General features: G+C 39.7%; 1 protein-coding gene across 1 annotated transcript in view; it reads left to right on the top strand.

Moving 5' to 3' along the window:
• Positions 1-15,147, top strand: part of LOC117397396 (inositol-trisphosphate 3-kinase C-like) — a 56,980-nt gene that overhangs the window by 19,456 nt on the left and 22,377 nt on the right. The gene's annotated exons all lie outside the window — the stretch shown is intronic.

The raw sequence follows: 15,147 nt of genomic DNA, 5'->3' as shown, positions 1-15,147 counted from the left end.
TGAAGCCTGTTTTGCAGCGGGTTCCTGTCTTGCAGGGAGATGCACAGATCGTGATGTGATAATTCCTCGATGATTATTTCCATTACCTGTGTTGTGTGAAATGAAGTTACGTTTAGTTATATCCTCATTTATATAAACAGGTTAAAATGTTTGGTTTTTTTCTTCTTGTGAAGTACTGCACTGAAGTACCCCGTCTCAAATCCTATACGGTACATGCATTGTTGGTTACGCTATTTAAAGACTGTCAGTATGCGGTTACTTTGGGATAATTAGTAGGACCGTTCATGTGGGATAGATGTCACGGTATGGCCCTGTGTACATTTCTACTTGACCATTAACGGTGTTCCAACGTCATTACTGTTAATACGAAATAAGCACACACATTGTCAAATAGCCAACCAAAAAAAACTACATGGAAAAAAACATGAACGCGGCACACTTTTATACTTGAGTGGTGTTTCTGAATGTGGGCAAGACTTTCAAACATACCTGGGAGAAACCTGCTAACGTTTCACTTCTATAACACAGTTTGATTTCACAAAATACCATTCTGCACGATCGACTTTCAGAAGTACATCATTATTAATCTGGTAGAAGTCTTTATGGAGCCTGTGAGGTATCGCTTTAGGAGTGTGTCCTGGGATTTGTAGAGCTATGAAAAAAATATTCCTCAAAGGAGCAATAACAATGATACATGTTTTTAAGGTAGAAATATTAAAAGAAACTTGTTTTTTGTATTTCTAAATGTAGGTAAGATTGTGTTTACAGACGTTTTTAAGGTGAAACATTTAGTAATGGATGAGAGTTTTCCTCTATGTGCTGCAGCATTATTTCTCATTGTGAACTCAAGCAGACCGGGCTGGCAACACCACTCCCTCACAGCACAGGATTTTAAGCATGCTCCGGTCTAATAAGACGGGTCTGACGAGCCAGGTGAGGCTGCAGTGCAGAGATGAAGCTAGATCAGTAAACTTGGTCATGACATTCCTCCTAAAGTTTTTCATTTCACAGTGTGGGGATCCACTTGCATTTTGCCATTGGGCCTGTGCACTGCGCATGTGGGTTCCTGTGATTTTACTCTGTCGTGTTACTGAGAGTACTAATGTTGTATTGACAGCAGTCGATCCACTTCAACTGAAAAGTTTTGAACCCCTGCGATTTCTTTTTTCTTCCCACGATAGCTTTTTGGAGACGCAGCCCTTCTAGTTTTAGGAATGAATTTCAAGCAGTGTTTGTTGGAATGTTTGTCTCAGATCTGTTTGTTGTACAGTATTTATTTTACTGTTGTGTTTTATTGTATTTGAATATTCAAACACACACTGCTAATTGAACATCTAAGAAGATTTGAATATTCGTTTCAATTTTGAAAGAATATTCAAACACAGCCCTTGTTTGTCCAATGCAATATTAATGTTAAATGAGTTTTGTGTTCAGAGCGGCACAAACCTGTTATTCAGATATTATTTCGAAGATCTGAAATATTTCTGCTGAAGATTGCTCTGTCCAGTACAAGGGGACGTTTCACGTGTCTCTTATTAATTTTAGATTTATTTATGTTTATTTTGTTTTGATAATTCGCTGATGGTGAAAATAAAATTTTTAAAAGGTGGACTTAAACAAAATGTTCTACAATTTAGCACGTATTGTTTGTTGTACTGGTAAGCATTTCAGTCTAGGAACATTTAGAGAATTATCAATTTTGAATATGCTATTTTTTCTGCTTTTAATATTATGTTTAATCGTGAAATATCTTGAAATACTGTGCTAAACATTTAGATGCGTCGTGCACAGCAAATACATAAATAAGTTGGCTACTTGGTTAACTAGCACTGGAAATATGCATTAGCTGAATTGGTGGCAATTAGTGTCGTAATAATGCTGTCCCTCCTGTTACCACAAGCCTGCTGAGATTAAATGCTGCAATGCACAGTAACCCTGGGGCGTGTACTGTGGTTTTTTCTATTTTTTTTTAGCCTACATATTTTAATTATTTTTCTACGATTGCTCAATCACATAGTTGACATTCTGTTACTGGAAAAGATATTTATATAGCTGTAATTGGCATTTTATCAGCCTTTTACATCTCCAATCTTTTCTATGGTGGTTGCAAACATTCACAATGGTTCTGTTCTGGTACTGAGCTTTCTCAGTCTAACTTGAAAGCATACGGTGTTAAGCCATGCGTTTGGCACCTCCTTCTTAAGAAGTCTTCTATGTATGATACTGTGTAATACTGCAGCTTATACTTAAGCATGCACGTCTTTCTGTGAGGATGCACACAGTCGTTTGTTTGCATATATAAGACCTTGTGCAAGCGTCCGCATGTCTGAAGATGCGTGCAGGACGTTGGGGGTGAGATTTTAAGGTAACGGCTTGTTTTGGCTTGCACAGAATGTTTTTCGCAGAACTAATGGAAATAAAACACATTTTTTTATCAGAGTTTTGACTTTCTGCGCTCAGTCAAAACTCTACAAATCTGTAAGTGTGTAAGAGGATACAGTGGAACAGAGGTCTTTATGAACGTTCATGTGTGGAAATCAAACCTAAATTAAACAACTGAAATGAGAGAATTTCTTTCAGAAAACTGTGCATCTGTATAGCACCACCCCCCCCCCCCCCCGCCTTCCCAGCACACGCACGGGCCCCAGCGACCCCGTGCAGGGTACCAGCAGCTCGCCAAAAGATACCTGCCACCTTCCCAGCACACGAACGGGCCCCAGCGACAAAGTGCGAAGTCCCAGCGGCTCGTCAAACGATACCTGCCAACCTTCCCAGCGTGCACGGACCCCAGTGACCCCGTGCGGGGTCCCAGCAGCTCGCCAAACAATACCTGCGACCTTCCAAGCATGCACACGGGCCCCAGCGACACCCTTGCTGGGTCCCGGCGGCTCGCCAAACAATACCCAGTATGCGCACGGGCCACAGCAACCCTTTGCAGGGTCCCAGCAGCTCGCTAAACAATACCTGCTACCTTCCCAGCACGTGCACGGGCCCCAGCGACACCGTGCGGGGTCCCATCAGCTCCAACACAAGTTCTGTTAAAATCAATATTGATTCAGGACCACAGAATAGGATATTGTAGCAATAAATGTATCTAGTGTTAATTGTGATATTTGTATTTATTTATTATTATTATTATTATTATTATTATTATTTATTTCTTAGCAGACAGCCTTATTCAGGGCGACTTATAATTGTTACAAGATATCACATTATTATTTCATATTATTTTTTATACATACAATTACCCATTTATACAGTTGGGTTTTTACTGGAGCAATTTAGGTAAAGTGCTTTGCTCAAGGGTACAGCAGCAGTGTCCCCACCTGGGATTGAACCCACGACCTTCTGGTCAAGAGTCCAGAGCCCTAACCACTACTCCACACTAATGTGCTTCAACAGATTCATTTTAAAAAATGTAAGAACAGGTGATTTGCTCAATCAGAGGTGCGACTTTGTCAGAATTAGACATTTTCACTGGATTTTCACACTTCAGGCTAACCCTGTTCACTCTTCATCTCATTCACATAACATGTTTATAACCACAAGGTCTCAGTAATGTGCCAGTGTGAAGTAGCTTAAAGGTTGCGCTGTACACCAGTGGAATGATTGTAGCCAGTTATAACTGTGCCGACAGAAAGCAGCAACAAAGTAATCACACCAACTCATTCCACGTCAATACACACTGAATAAACTACCTTGCTTAAGAATAGACTGACTTGCTCACCAGGCACAGTATCTTTTTGATATGATTGTATATATAATTGTATATGAACATGGTCACATTTTAGGCGGTGTCTGTTTGAATATTTGTCCCAGGCAGCATTAAATAAAATGCCCGGCTTCTGTTCAGTTGTATCTGAAGGCTTGCGTGTGTCTCAATGCATCAATTATTAGTGGTCCAGTATTGGGAAATTGGTTTTGTTCCTCCTAGATTAGCTCTACTAAAGACATGAAACCAACTTCAGCTGTAGGGATGTGCAGTGTAAAAGGGGTTACATTGCAGATTAATGTCAGGCTTAGACACTTCCACTAGCCCTGCTGCACCCAGTCCTGAGTTTCAGACCCCCCTTGTTTAGGTATATTGAAGTCTGCGCTGAGCTGATCACTGGAATAGGTCTGGCCTGCATCTGCAGGTTGACTGTTAGGAGTTGTTCATGCAGCTAGAAGAGAAGAAACAATATGTTTAATAGGGTCATTTCAATAATATACTTGATTGATGTTTATAAGCCAGGTCTGGGTGCAGGGCTAGTGGGAGGCTCTAACCCTGAATGTAAAGGGAAGAGGGCTGTGTGGTTGTCAGAGGAAGCTGTGTCACACAGGGCTTTGTTGTCCCCATCCTGGGCTGACGTGCTTCACAGAATGCTGTGCAATGGAACATATTCAGCAAAGGAAGTACAGTTCTCCACATTGCTCAGTCATCTGGTATCATGTTTGTAAAAGAGGTTATGAAATATGTGCGTTCTGTGTGATACTCACTGCTGAAAACATTGCCTGTCATGCCCTTCCTCTGTTTGTACTAAAAATACTTCAGAAGGTTATTACACTGGGGTTGAGGAAAAACTACAAACGAGCATTACACTGCCGAGAGGGTGTGCATGGAGAGCCAGAATACTGTCTTAAAGCATGCTAGGGCAAAAAAAAAAAGTGATATTTGAAAACGGTGACTAAAGTTTCCCTTGCCTCTGCTGATCACAGAGCAAGGGTGTGGACAAAGGGAGAGGATTGTACTGCAGCAGCGTGGACTAGGAGAGGATTGTATCGCAGCAGTATGGACTATTTGAGGATTGTATCGCAGCAGTATGACATCCCAGCCGATACCCCCAATAGATCACAGCAGGGGATAAGGTGGGAACGGATCCCTGAGCCTTGGCTTGTGTCGGGGTGTGCAAACATGTTATTACGGGTTCTCTCTGGCTTGCTAACTACCTGTCTGACCTGAGACTGAAGAGCTTTGCATTCCCAGCGTAGCTTCCCACTCTCCTCCACCTCCCTCCTTGACGTGCCTCAGCCTTCTTCTCAGGCCCTGAGTGCCTTTGGAACCTGCACCCCCCCTGAAAAATTCCACTTACTGATGTGTAAAAATGAAACGCCTTCAAAGGATCTTGACTGCGATTTGCCCTGCAGTAGCCTATCGACCGTGCAGCTTTAACAAATACATGCTTGTATTCCTACTGTTTCACAGACCCCGCTTAGCACTAATCTTAGACTAGCTAAATGTTAGGTTGGTGTTAATTGGGGTGGAGCTGGACCCATTCTTTTCTAATGAACTCTAAGTGTAGGGTAGCCCCGAACTAGAGCTACAGAATGCTCTAATAATTCAGCTGGCTTCACAGCCCTGATCAGCGCTAATCCTGGAGCACCGAGCGCTACCTCATGCTCTCCTTTCTGTGAAAGACCTCTTGTGTAGTCACCTGATCAATCTGTGTTGTTTTTTTTGGATGCCTTTGCAGAGACTCAGTGTTGTGCTTCACCAGGAATGAGCTGAATGTGCCGTGGTAAATGCTGTAGCTGTTAGAACTGTCGTGCTCGCTACACACAGGGATCGCATCGGCCTTGCGGTGTGGACTCGGCAGTGTTGGAAAGGAAGCATGCAGGATAGACTAAACAATAAGGTACAAGACGCTGACGATCCTGTTTAGCGTTTTTTGCCATGGGAGGGTTTTATTAGAAGATAAGCCCTTTTTAAAACAAAAAAAAGTTTTCTCTAAATTGTAAATTCTAGGAAATGAAATACACGTCAAGGCTGGGATTTGAGCAAGACTGCTTTCTGTATTGTCCTGAAACAATACAGAAAGCGCAGCCCTCACTCCTTGTGAATCAGTCCGCAGTGAGCAATGTCATTGCTGTACTGGGAGGCCTGACTCACTCATTATCCTCTGTGTGTGTGTGTGTGTGTGTGTGTGTGTGTGTGAGTATCTGCATTCCTCAGGAAGCACCAGTGAATTAAATCAATCGTTTCCTGATGTCCTTCCCGCTGCTTTTTCATTTTCCTGAAGTCTGGATGTGGTGGGCCAGCGAAGGCTGTGTCTTGGGACCTGGGTCTTCAAATATGATGAAACTTGGGCATTTGTTACAAGGGCCATACTGTGAGTGTAGCTCTGTGTGTCTGTTATAGTTAGATATTGCACGAGGACCACACATCAAACTCTGAAGCAGTATACCTCTTGTGTTCTTTGGCAAGTCAAACACTACAATTGTATTTAATAAAAACATGCAAAACTAATCCGAGAAACTGAGCCCATGCTACAGTATAAGCAAACTTAAAAAAAAATAAATAAATGTGAATAAAATACAATCATGTATCCTGCTTATTAAATTGCATATCTATGATCAATGTATAATGTTAAACCTATCGTTTGTGCTTTGGCTTGCTCTTGTCAAAGTGGTTTGAGCTTTTAACTCCCCTGATGTGTTATTATGGAAATGGTGATGAAACTTTTGCTATATTTCTAATTTTTGACGAAGGTTTTGCAACATTCAAATGATTAAATAGTTGTATGCCAGTAAAATAGGCTAATAGACTAGATTTCTATGCAGTCTGTTGCAACAGAGCAACATAAACCTATGGCACTCCAAAAGCTTCATATTTCACCACAATATTCCCAATGTGTTTTAGAGGTTTACCCTAGTTAAGCAAATACATAGCAAAGTGTAGTCATGTACAGCAAAAACATGATGAAGCATAGGTAAGCATTGCAAAGCACAGAGAGGTACGGCAAAGCATATTAAACTATGGGGATTTACATAGTGTAACCATGGGAAAAGCTTGGGAAAACTGGTAAATTACCATGGTTTAAAGTTTCATAGTAGGGTTTTTCTATTGCAGTTTGCATATAAAAATCCTGTTCCGTAGTAAATGTCAATCTACATTACTGTTCTGTGCTAATGTTCCATTGTGTGGTTATGTGGAAGGGATAGTGTGTGATCAAATCTGCCATAGATGCAACCTGATTTTCATTTTGTCATAAACATTGATACAAAAAAAAAAATTGCTTTCAGGTTAGCTCTAATAAAGTAGTCAAGCAACAATGTTTGCATCAGTCTCCTGAGTTTGCATTCTTTACTGAAGTGGGCTTATGTGTGGAAGCAATAGAGTGGTCTCATTGAGCTCAAGGACATGCAGACAGAGCCTCCCGTGTCACAGATTCCAGTGTGGAGGAAAGCCTGCTGAAACCCTACTCCGTGTTTCTGGATCACAACCTGTCGGGCAGTCGAGGATTGGAATTGAGCAAAAGAAACTGGACAAAACGCTTTCTGACCCCTTGCAGCTCACTGGGAGCTGGTTTCTGAATGAGGGTTTCATTGCATAGTAGTAAATAGAGCATGTTGTTTGTGGTTAATGGTTTTGATGGTGGGTGGAGGTTTCCTCATCACGTTTTCATAATTTATCAAGTGAGAGTAATAATAATCTATATTAAGTCTGAGGTCTTTTGTTCAATATCTCTCCTCAGGGTATAAGAAAGATAATGTTTCCTATGTCCTAATCCTCACCCCAGTGACCGGTACAGAAACTAGGATGGGTCTCGCAATTAGTGAGTAGTTTCTCTCGGGCAGCAAGACTGTAGTCACAACGAAACAGTAATTCTAACCTCGGGTCTCGTACTGAATGGATTCAGATTTCCAAAGATCAGCATTAGTACAAATGCTCGAATTTCAAGACTGCTTTGCACAAAGACATGCTCATCAAGTTTGAACTTGATCTGGAGGTTCTTACCACCAATAAATAGAACACAAAACATCAGAATATTTAAGAATGACGGAAGGCCATGTGGACCATCATCCTGTTCCTAGTAGCTGATCCCAACACTTTGTAAATCTGATCTTTAAAGGATTCCAGTGATTTAGCATAAACAACATGGCTAGGTAGCCCATTCCATACCCTCACCACTCTTTGTCTAAAAAAAAGTGTATTTGTCCCTCTGTCTTAAGTCTGTCTCCACTTAATATAACTTTTTAAAAAACAAGCCAGGTTCCAGACCATGGGAATTCCGTTCTGTCAGCTGTCTCCCAGCGACTCACCGACACGAGACTGACACATGGATGGAACTTCACATGTTTTACTCATACAGAATCGATTTTGAAAACTGCGATGGAGCTCATCAGGAGATTTTCCGTTCATGTTTCTGTGAAGGCCGGGAAATACAAGGCAACTTTCAGACATCTTTTTCTGATAAGTGTTAATACTGGTATCCACAACACAACAGACGCCAAAAGACAAAACTAGCCCCAAGGTATTGATGACTGTGATGAATCCAGTGCCAAACGTTTAGACAAAGTCTTTTTCAATTCTAGTTGAAACGTTTGATTTTAATTTAAGTTTCTTTTAGTATTTCTAAATTATGCACTATTGCGTGTTTAATAGTTATGGATGCTAATTGATAGATTTAATAGCCACGTTTGGAGACTCACAACTCAAGTAAGTATTATATTAATACTACATGCATGTCTTCAGTTATATTTGAAGATCCACACACTATTTTTGCTTCTTGATTTTGAATAATAAAGTGTTCAATTATTACCTGTCCCATGTTTAGGTAATTGGTTGCATTATAATGAATGATTGAATCATGGAAGTTATGGGTAATCTGTTTGGCACAGAAATTTTTCAAGATAATCCTACCCTCTGTATACATTAGTGTACAATCACATACAATACATGATCTTTTTAACGGCAGCGAATTGAACTATTAAAAGCTATATCTTGGGGAACCATGTGTGTGTTTTTGCTGAAACGGTACAGATATTTCACAGGAAATGCTAAATTGTAGAATTTTTAAAGTCATTGTATTTTCACCTTTTAAAGACATTCTGTTTTCACCATCAGTGAATTATCAAACAAAATAAAAACACAAATCCTTGTAAAAACATGACCAGACACGTGAAATGAAGACATTTTAAAGAAGTCGTGCAGCTGTTTCCAGTGTGTGTTCAATCATTTACCGGAAGCAAACTAAACCGGCTGCCAGGTTCCTGAATGCAGTGTAACAGGGAGTGCGTCAATCAGGGAAACGTTTGCTGGATTTATTTTTAAGTGATAAAAAAAATATGTAAATTTAGACTACTCTTTCAGAAATTAGAAATTACACGGCAATAGGTACATTTTACGGAAATAATGAAATCCTTGAGTACCATGAAAAAAACACAGCCTTACATATAAGGGGTTAGCAGATAAAGTATTTCTCTTTCACCCCTGGAGGTCTTGATTGGAAACTGGTAGTGTAACTTGCATCACAAAACACACTGATTCTTGGGATATATAGTGTGGAGGTTTCTGCCTGTACATCCGAACATCAGCATGTCACACTTATGTTTTTGCACATATGTGGACAATCAGTCGCCAATTTGTGATGAAGCAGTTCATTGCTATTTCTTAGTCTGTTGTTGATCTACAGTATGTCCCAGTCATCAACCTGTTCATTATTATTTATTTCTTAGCAGATGACCTTATCCAGGGCGACTTACAATTACTACAAGATATCACATTATACATTATTTCACATTATACAGATATCACATTATTTTTACATAGTTACCCATTTATAGAGTAGGGTTTTTACTGGAGCAGAGCCCTAACCACTACTCCACACTGCTGCCCTGTTCATCAGAGGGATATCTGGACATGTGTGTTTACTGACTTCTGTCTGCTGTGGCGTGGTTTTGCACCAGTGGCTGTGGGGTTGGTGTGCTTTCAGTGTTTATGTGAACACGCATGACAGATTTCCGAGACGGAGGCTGTGTGATTCACACATTGCTGATATTCTTTGCCTGGCTGCACTCACTTGGTTTGTTTGCTGTGCTGTAGCTGGCAACACATAAACTAGGGAAACTGCACAGTTCATTGCTCTCCTCATAAGGCAGCCCTTTATTCTTCGGAGCAGGTAACGGCAATGACTCCCATTCGTCCCGTGATGCCATTACAGTCTCGTTACAAGACGGTACACATGTGCCTTCTGAGTAGAGCATTAAAAAGAGGGAGCTCTCTTCTGTAGATGAGACACAGAGACAGTTATTAGAAGTGGTCATGGTGTACACTGTTGATTTTCTAACTTTTGCTCTAGTGCATCACTTCCATATTATTATTATTATTTATTAGCAGATGCCCTTATCCAGGGCGACTTAAATTGCTACAAGATATCACATTATTTTTTACATACAATTACATTTTTTTTTTTACATACAATTCCCCATTTATACAGTTGGGTTTTTACTGGAGCAATCTAGGTAAAGTACCTTGCTCAAGGGTACAGCAGCAGTGTCCCCCACCTGGGATTGAACCCACGACCCTCCGGTCAAGAGTCCCGAGCCCCTAAACACTACTCCACACTGCTGCCCTAACATAACTCTGAAAGGAATGAAATATTAACGTTAGGTGGTGCGAAGGACTAATTCACTAGCCTCTATGCTTTTCAGCTTCTCACATTCACAAGTGAAATGTCCCCCAGTGGAGATTAGTGTAATCCTCATTATATATTGGATACCATACACTAGCAGAATCTCTGCCTAAGAAACCCAGGAGAGTCCATGAATGGCAGACAGGCAGGAGATGTTGAGGTCAGAATGTAGGGGTATGCTCTCTCTCTTTACCACTTCTCTTTCTCTTTTGTCTCATTCAGGTAATCTTCCCTGAATTGGTATCCTCACGTTTTCAGTTTGTGTAAACAAAAAGTCCCAGTTAAACTTGCACATGGTGTAGTGTACTGCTGCAAATTAGTAGCAGGAGCATGCATGTTTTGAATTAGTGGCAGGCATGTTTTAAGGAACTTTGTTGCACGGAAAGATACTGTTTTGAGGGGGAGAGATTTAAACAAACTGGAGTATCAACAAGGTTTTCTTTTGTAGTAGAGTACACAAAGTTAAACGGAAGCAGTCCTCTTTTTAAATTTTATGTTTTACTTAACTGTATGTAGTAAGAAAAGTACTGCATTTGTCTCCAGTAAGTCTGGTTCTAGAAGCTGAGAAACAGGCTTCGCTGTCATTATCAATTTTTCTTTTATGTTTTGCTCTGTTTGTTTTCTCCTGCATAGTTAAACTGACAGACAGTAACCACAAGAGTGGCGGTCCCAAGCGTGTGTAATGGAAAATTCAGAAGAAGGTGGCTGTGTTGCTAGGCAACTGGGTGACGTTGCCTTAGTCTTGAGTTTGTCTCTCTCTCTCTCTCTCTCTCTCTCTCTCTCTCTCTCTGCAACTTTTTTTCAGCGACTGCTGCATTAGGGTAGGGAAACATTTTTTGCTGTATCATTTTGGGCTTCGGAACATTTTCTTTTGAGATCCTTCAGTTGCAAAAAAAAAGTCTTGGGCTATATGCACTTGTTGAATGGGGTTGCTTGTTAGCACAAAGTGGATACACTTCCAATGCTAGAGGGAGAGGATGATGAGCTAGCAAGCCTATCTTTCACAGCTGATTCCACCACGGTGAGCCTTTTACTTTTTACTATACTCAAACATTTCAACCAGTTTGTGTGTTTATGTATCGAGCAATACCACCCAACAGGGAAGAGAAGAAGACTCCAATTGCATAGAAGTTTGATCCATTCCTGGTTTTACTAGGAGTCTAATACACACCTGAGGTTGTTACCTATACACTGGGGCTAATCAAGCTCATAGTTAAACCTGGAATGGGTGAAACTGCTTTGCAATAGGGGTCTTATTTCCACCCCTGCATTAGAGTGCAGCACTCTGTACATGGTAAATGCCATCAATACCGTTTCGTTAATCAACAGCCATTAGATACATGACAATTTACTGTAGTGTTTAAAATGTATTCAGTGCTGAAAGGATCCTGTTTGAATTCCTGCACATGCAGCAATAGAAAAGCAAGCCTCAGTGATGTCTGGAGTACTGTAAGTACTGTATTCCACTGCACAGAACAGTGTTTCCTTTATTTGATGGGGAACCAAGGTTATTTTGCTACTGAGGGTTTTTTTGTGTGTGGTGGTGTTTTTTTTTTGTTATTACTGTAATATGGTACCAATTCTACTTGTTCCAAAATTATGCAATAAGTATATGCATTGGTAGACCAGTTGAGACATGCCACCGTATCAATAAAAACATGCTGGATTTGTTTTTAGAAGTACTAAAAGAAATCCAATGGCAGACGTTTTTCACTAGAAGTCTTTGTCATTTGACATTTTGAACGTTCCCTATGCTGAGCTCTCTCATTGTTTTAGTTGAAACCCCTGGGGACGTAGGCTTGCCCTTATGATACTGTAAGTATTGTGACAATCAATGAGACGCCAGGTCAAGCAAACACATGTTTTAGTGAGTGTCCTCATCAGTGTACTTCTGATTTACTGTTTTAAAGTTATGGAATCCTATAGGTTGATTATCCAGTATACAGTGAAAAGGTAAGTGGTTTAGTACTAGGCTGTAAATCTACATGTAAATCTACAGCGGCTAGTATATATGTATATGTATGTGTGTGTGTGTGTATATATATATATATATATACTGTATAACTACATTTATATATAACTACATTTTTAAATGTGAAAAATCAATGCAAGAACCTCATATAAAAACATTTTAGTTAAATACCATTTAGGAGATTTTATTTATTTTATTTTTTTCTGTTTAAACGTCCTTTACTGCTGTGACAGATAAGCGGTTTAATCCTGATCAGTGATACAATGATATTTCGATTATTAAATGTGCCGGCAGCTTTCCAAACTGTAACAGGGTTATTACTAGGAGGCCTGGATTATCGCTAATAATGTAAATGCACCAAACTATACAGTTGCAAACAAAGGTTTGTTCCTAATGCATGAGCACAGTATTAGAACAGTCCTGTAGAAAAAGTTATTATTCCTGATGCAGGAGAAAGACTGGATTTAAAAAAACTGCTAGAAAATAAACTGCCTTCTTGAAATGGCCTTCACATTGGTGATTAGCTGTTTTGGAAGTGTGACAAAGTTGCAAAAATGTGCCCTGGAATTCCTGCCCACGCACGGGTCTGGAGCATGATGGGGAATGCTGGGCAGTTCAACCCAGTGTGACGTCAACACTGCATCTTATCATTTAGCCAAGTTTTCAACTCCAGCAAACAGGCTTGCATGTGCTGAATTTGTTCACAGTAACGGCAAGGGGAAATTCCTGCTTCTGTACTGTACATCGAGAGACAGGAAAATCATTCAAATTCTTTCAGTAACTGTACTTCCTTATGCTGGATTCCCCGTGCCAAAGCTGTTCTCGGCAGCCACTGCGATGTGGGATTGCCCTCCGTGGATAAGGCTGAGCAGTCTTTCCAGTCACTTCCCTTTGAATGTAGCCAACAAAATGATTCCAGAACAAATGAGCAGTTTTGAAAGAACCAGTTGTTGTTTATTATAATAGTGGTAAACATGTCTGTTAATTTGTCAAGAAATCAAGCCCAGCTCAGATTGTGTTGCACTTCCTTGGTCCCCTGGAGAATGAAACTTGAAGCTACTTTCTCTTTAAAACATTGGAGGGGGAGGGAGTTTATACAGACAGAACCTGAGGACACAGGCCACGTCCCTGTAGTGTTAAATCCTGTATATTTCCAAAATACTTTAGCGCCAGCTTTCATCATTGTGTTGAACCCAGTGCCCCTGCAGGGTTTCGTATATTAAATCTCCACTGTGCGAGAGTCGGCACACAGTCCTCGTACGCAGCATGCGTCTCTGTCTGTGTGTTCCCCAGCCCTGCGTAGCCAGTGAAGGAGGCTGGGAGGATCGCTCCTCTCCGCTGGCAGCTTTTGTTGCGACTCCTCCTCCCTGCTCAGAGAGCGTTGGAGGGGCAGCAAGGAGAGAACGCTGTCATTGTGCCTCCACGCCTGCCAGCTGCTTGTCTGTGCATCGTCCTGGCCGTGGAGTCTGTACTGCTGAGTGGAGAAGCACACTGCATTGCTGATGGCTGGGAGACATACTGCAGCAGTTTGTTGTGCAGTATAGCTCAGCTGTAGCAGTATTTTGTGACACATTGAAGATACTAGAAGTATATCCTGTGGTACTGGTAGTGAGTATTGTTTTATATTTCTGTGTTTATTACTATGATTTGGGTATAGTAAAGCTTACATAAGCGCTTAAAGGATTTACAGTTGACGGTGTAGCTTGATACAGCTATAGCCAGACGTTTTGCATCCCCCTATACAGTAAACTAATTTTGCTTCATAAAGTCAAATGAAACCTGCTGAATAATGTTACGTTAACATATTGAATTACATATCGCTTTGTAGTTTTCCATATACTTAACAAAAAACGGTTAATATGTGACATTTCGAAATCTAACATGAAATACTGTACTACGATTATGACTTTTGCAATATCATTTATTTATTTTTTTATTAGATGATGTTAAATAAAAGATCAAGATTGTTTATATTGATTATATATATATATATATATATATATATATATATATATATATATATATATATATATATATATATATAATATATTTTATATATATATATATATATATATATATATATATATATATATATATATATATATATATATATTTTAATGTCTCAATCCTAAAATTATAAATCATTGATTTTGGGAGAATTTGAAGTTCTATAAAGTTTATCTACAAGTGTTACTTTATTTCTATGACTTGGACATGCTAAAGTTTCTACAGTACATCTGAATACATGTTTAAACAGAGTAGAAGCCCTGTTTGATCATACTTTTGACAAACAGGAAGCTTTACATTTTAATATACTTGCAATGACTTTTGGAAGTTATAGTTCTTTTAAAAGAATAACAAGTTATTTTTTTATTATTATTTTTAAGATAGACTGTTCCTTTATAAAAGTTTCCCATAGTAAAAGCAGAGCTAAGTGTAGTAAAGCATAGGTCAGCACGGTAAATCATATTAAAAAAAACATGATAAACTATGTTGAATGCATAACCATGAAAAAACTATTATGATAAACTTTGACTAAATGATTTTAAAAAATACATGTTTACCATAATGTCTTATAATATGCTGGTAATACAAAGCAAAAATTACTGAGATATGTTATGTCATGTCCTTTAAGCCCAATGGCTGCGTATTGCCTCTGTCATTCACTTATATTGAAAAAGAAAACGTGCAGTGGAATATGGAGAAGCAGAGCAGTCCTGTCTCGGGTGTCCTGTCAGCGTAATGGATGAAGTAAAATCTCCAGCCTAGCTGATTCTCTGA

The sequence above is a fragment of the Acipenser ruthenus genome, chromosome 30 (genome assembly GCF_902713425.1).
Source record: "Acipenser ruthenus chromosome 30, fAciRut3.2 maternal haplotype, whole genome shotgun sequence".
Lineage (NCBI taxonomy): Eukaryota > Metazoa > Chordata > Actinopteri > Acipenseriformes > Acipenseridae > Acipenser > Acipenser ruthenus.
The sequence above is the reverse complement of the archived record's forward strand: the minus strand, read 5'-3'. Positions and strand labels throughout refer to the sequence as shown.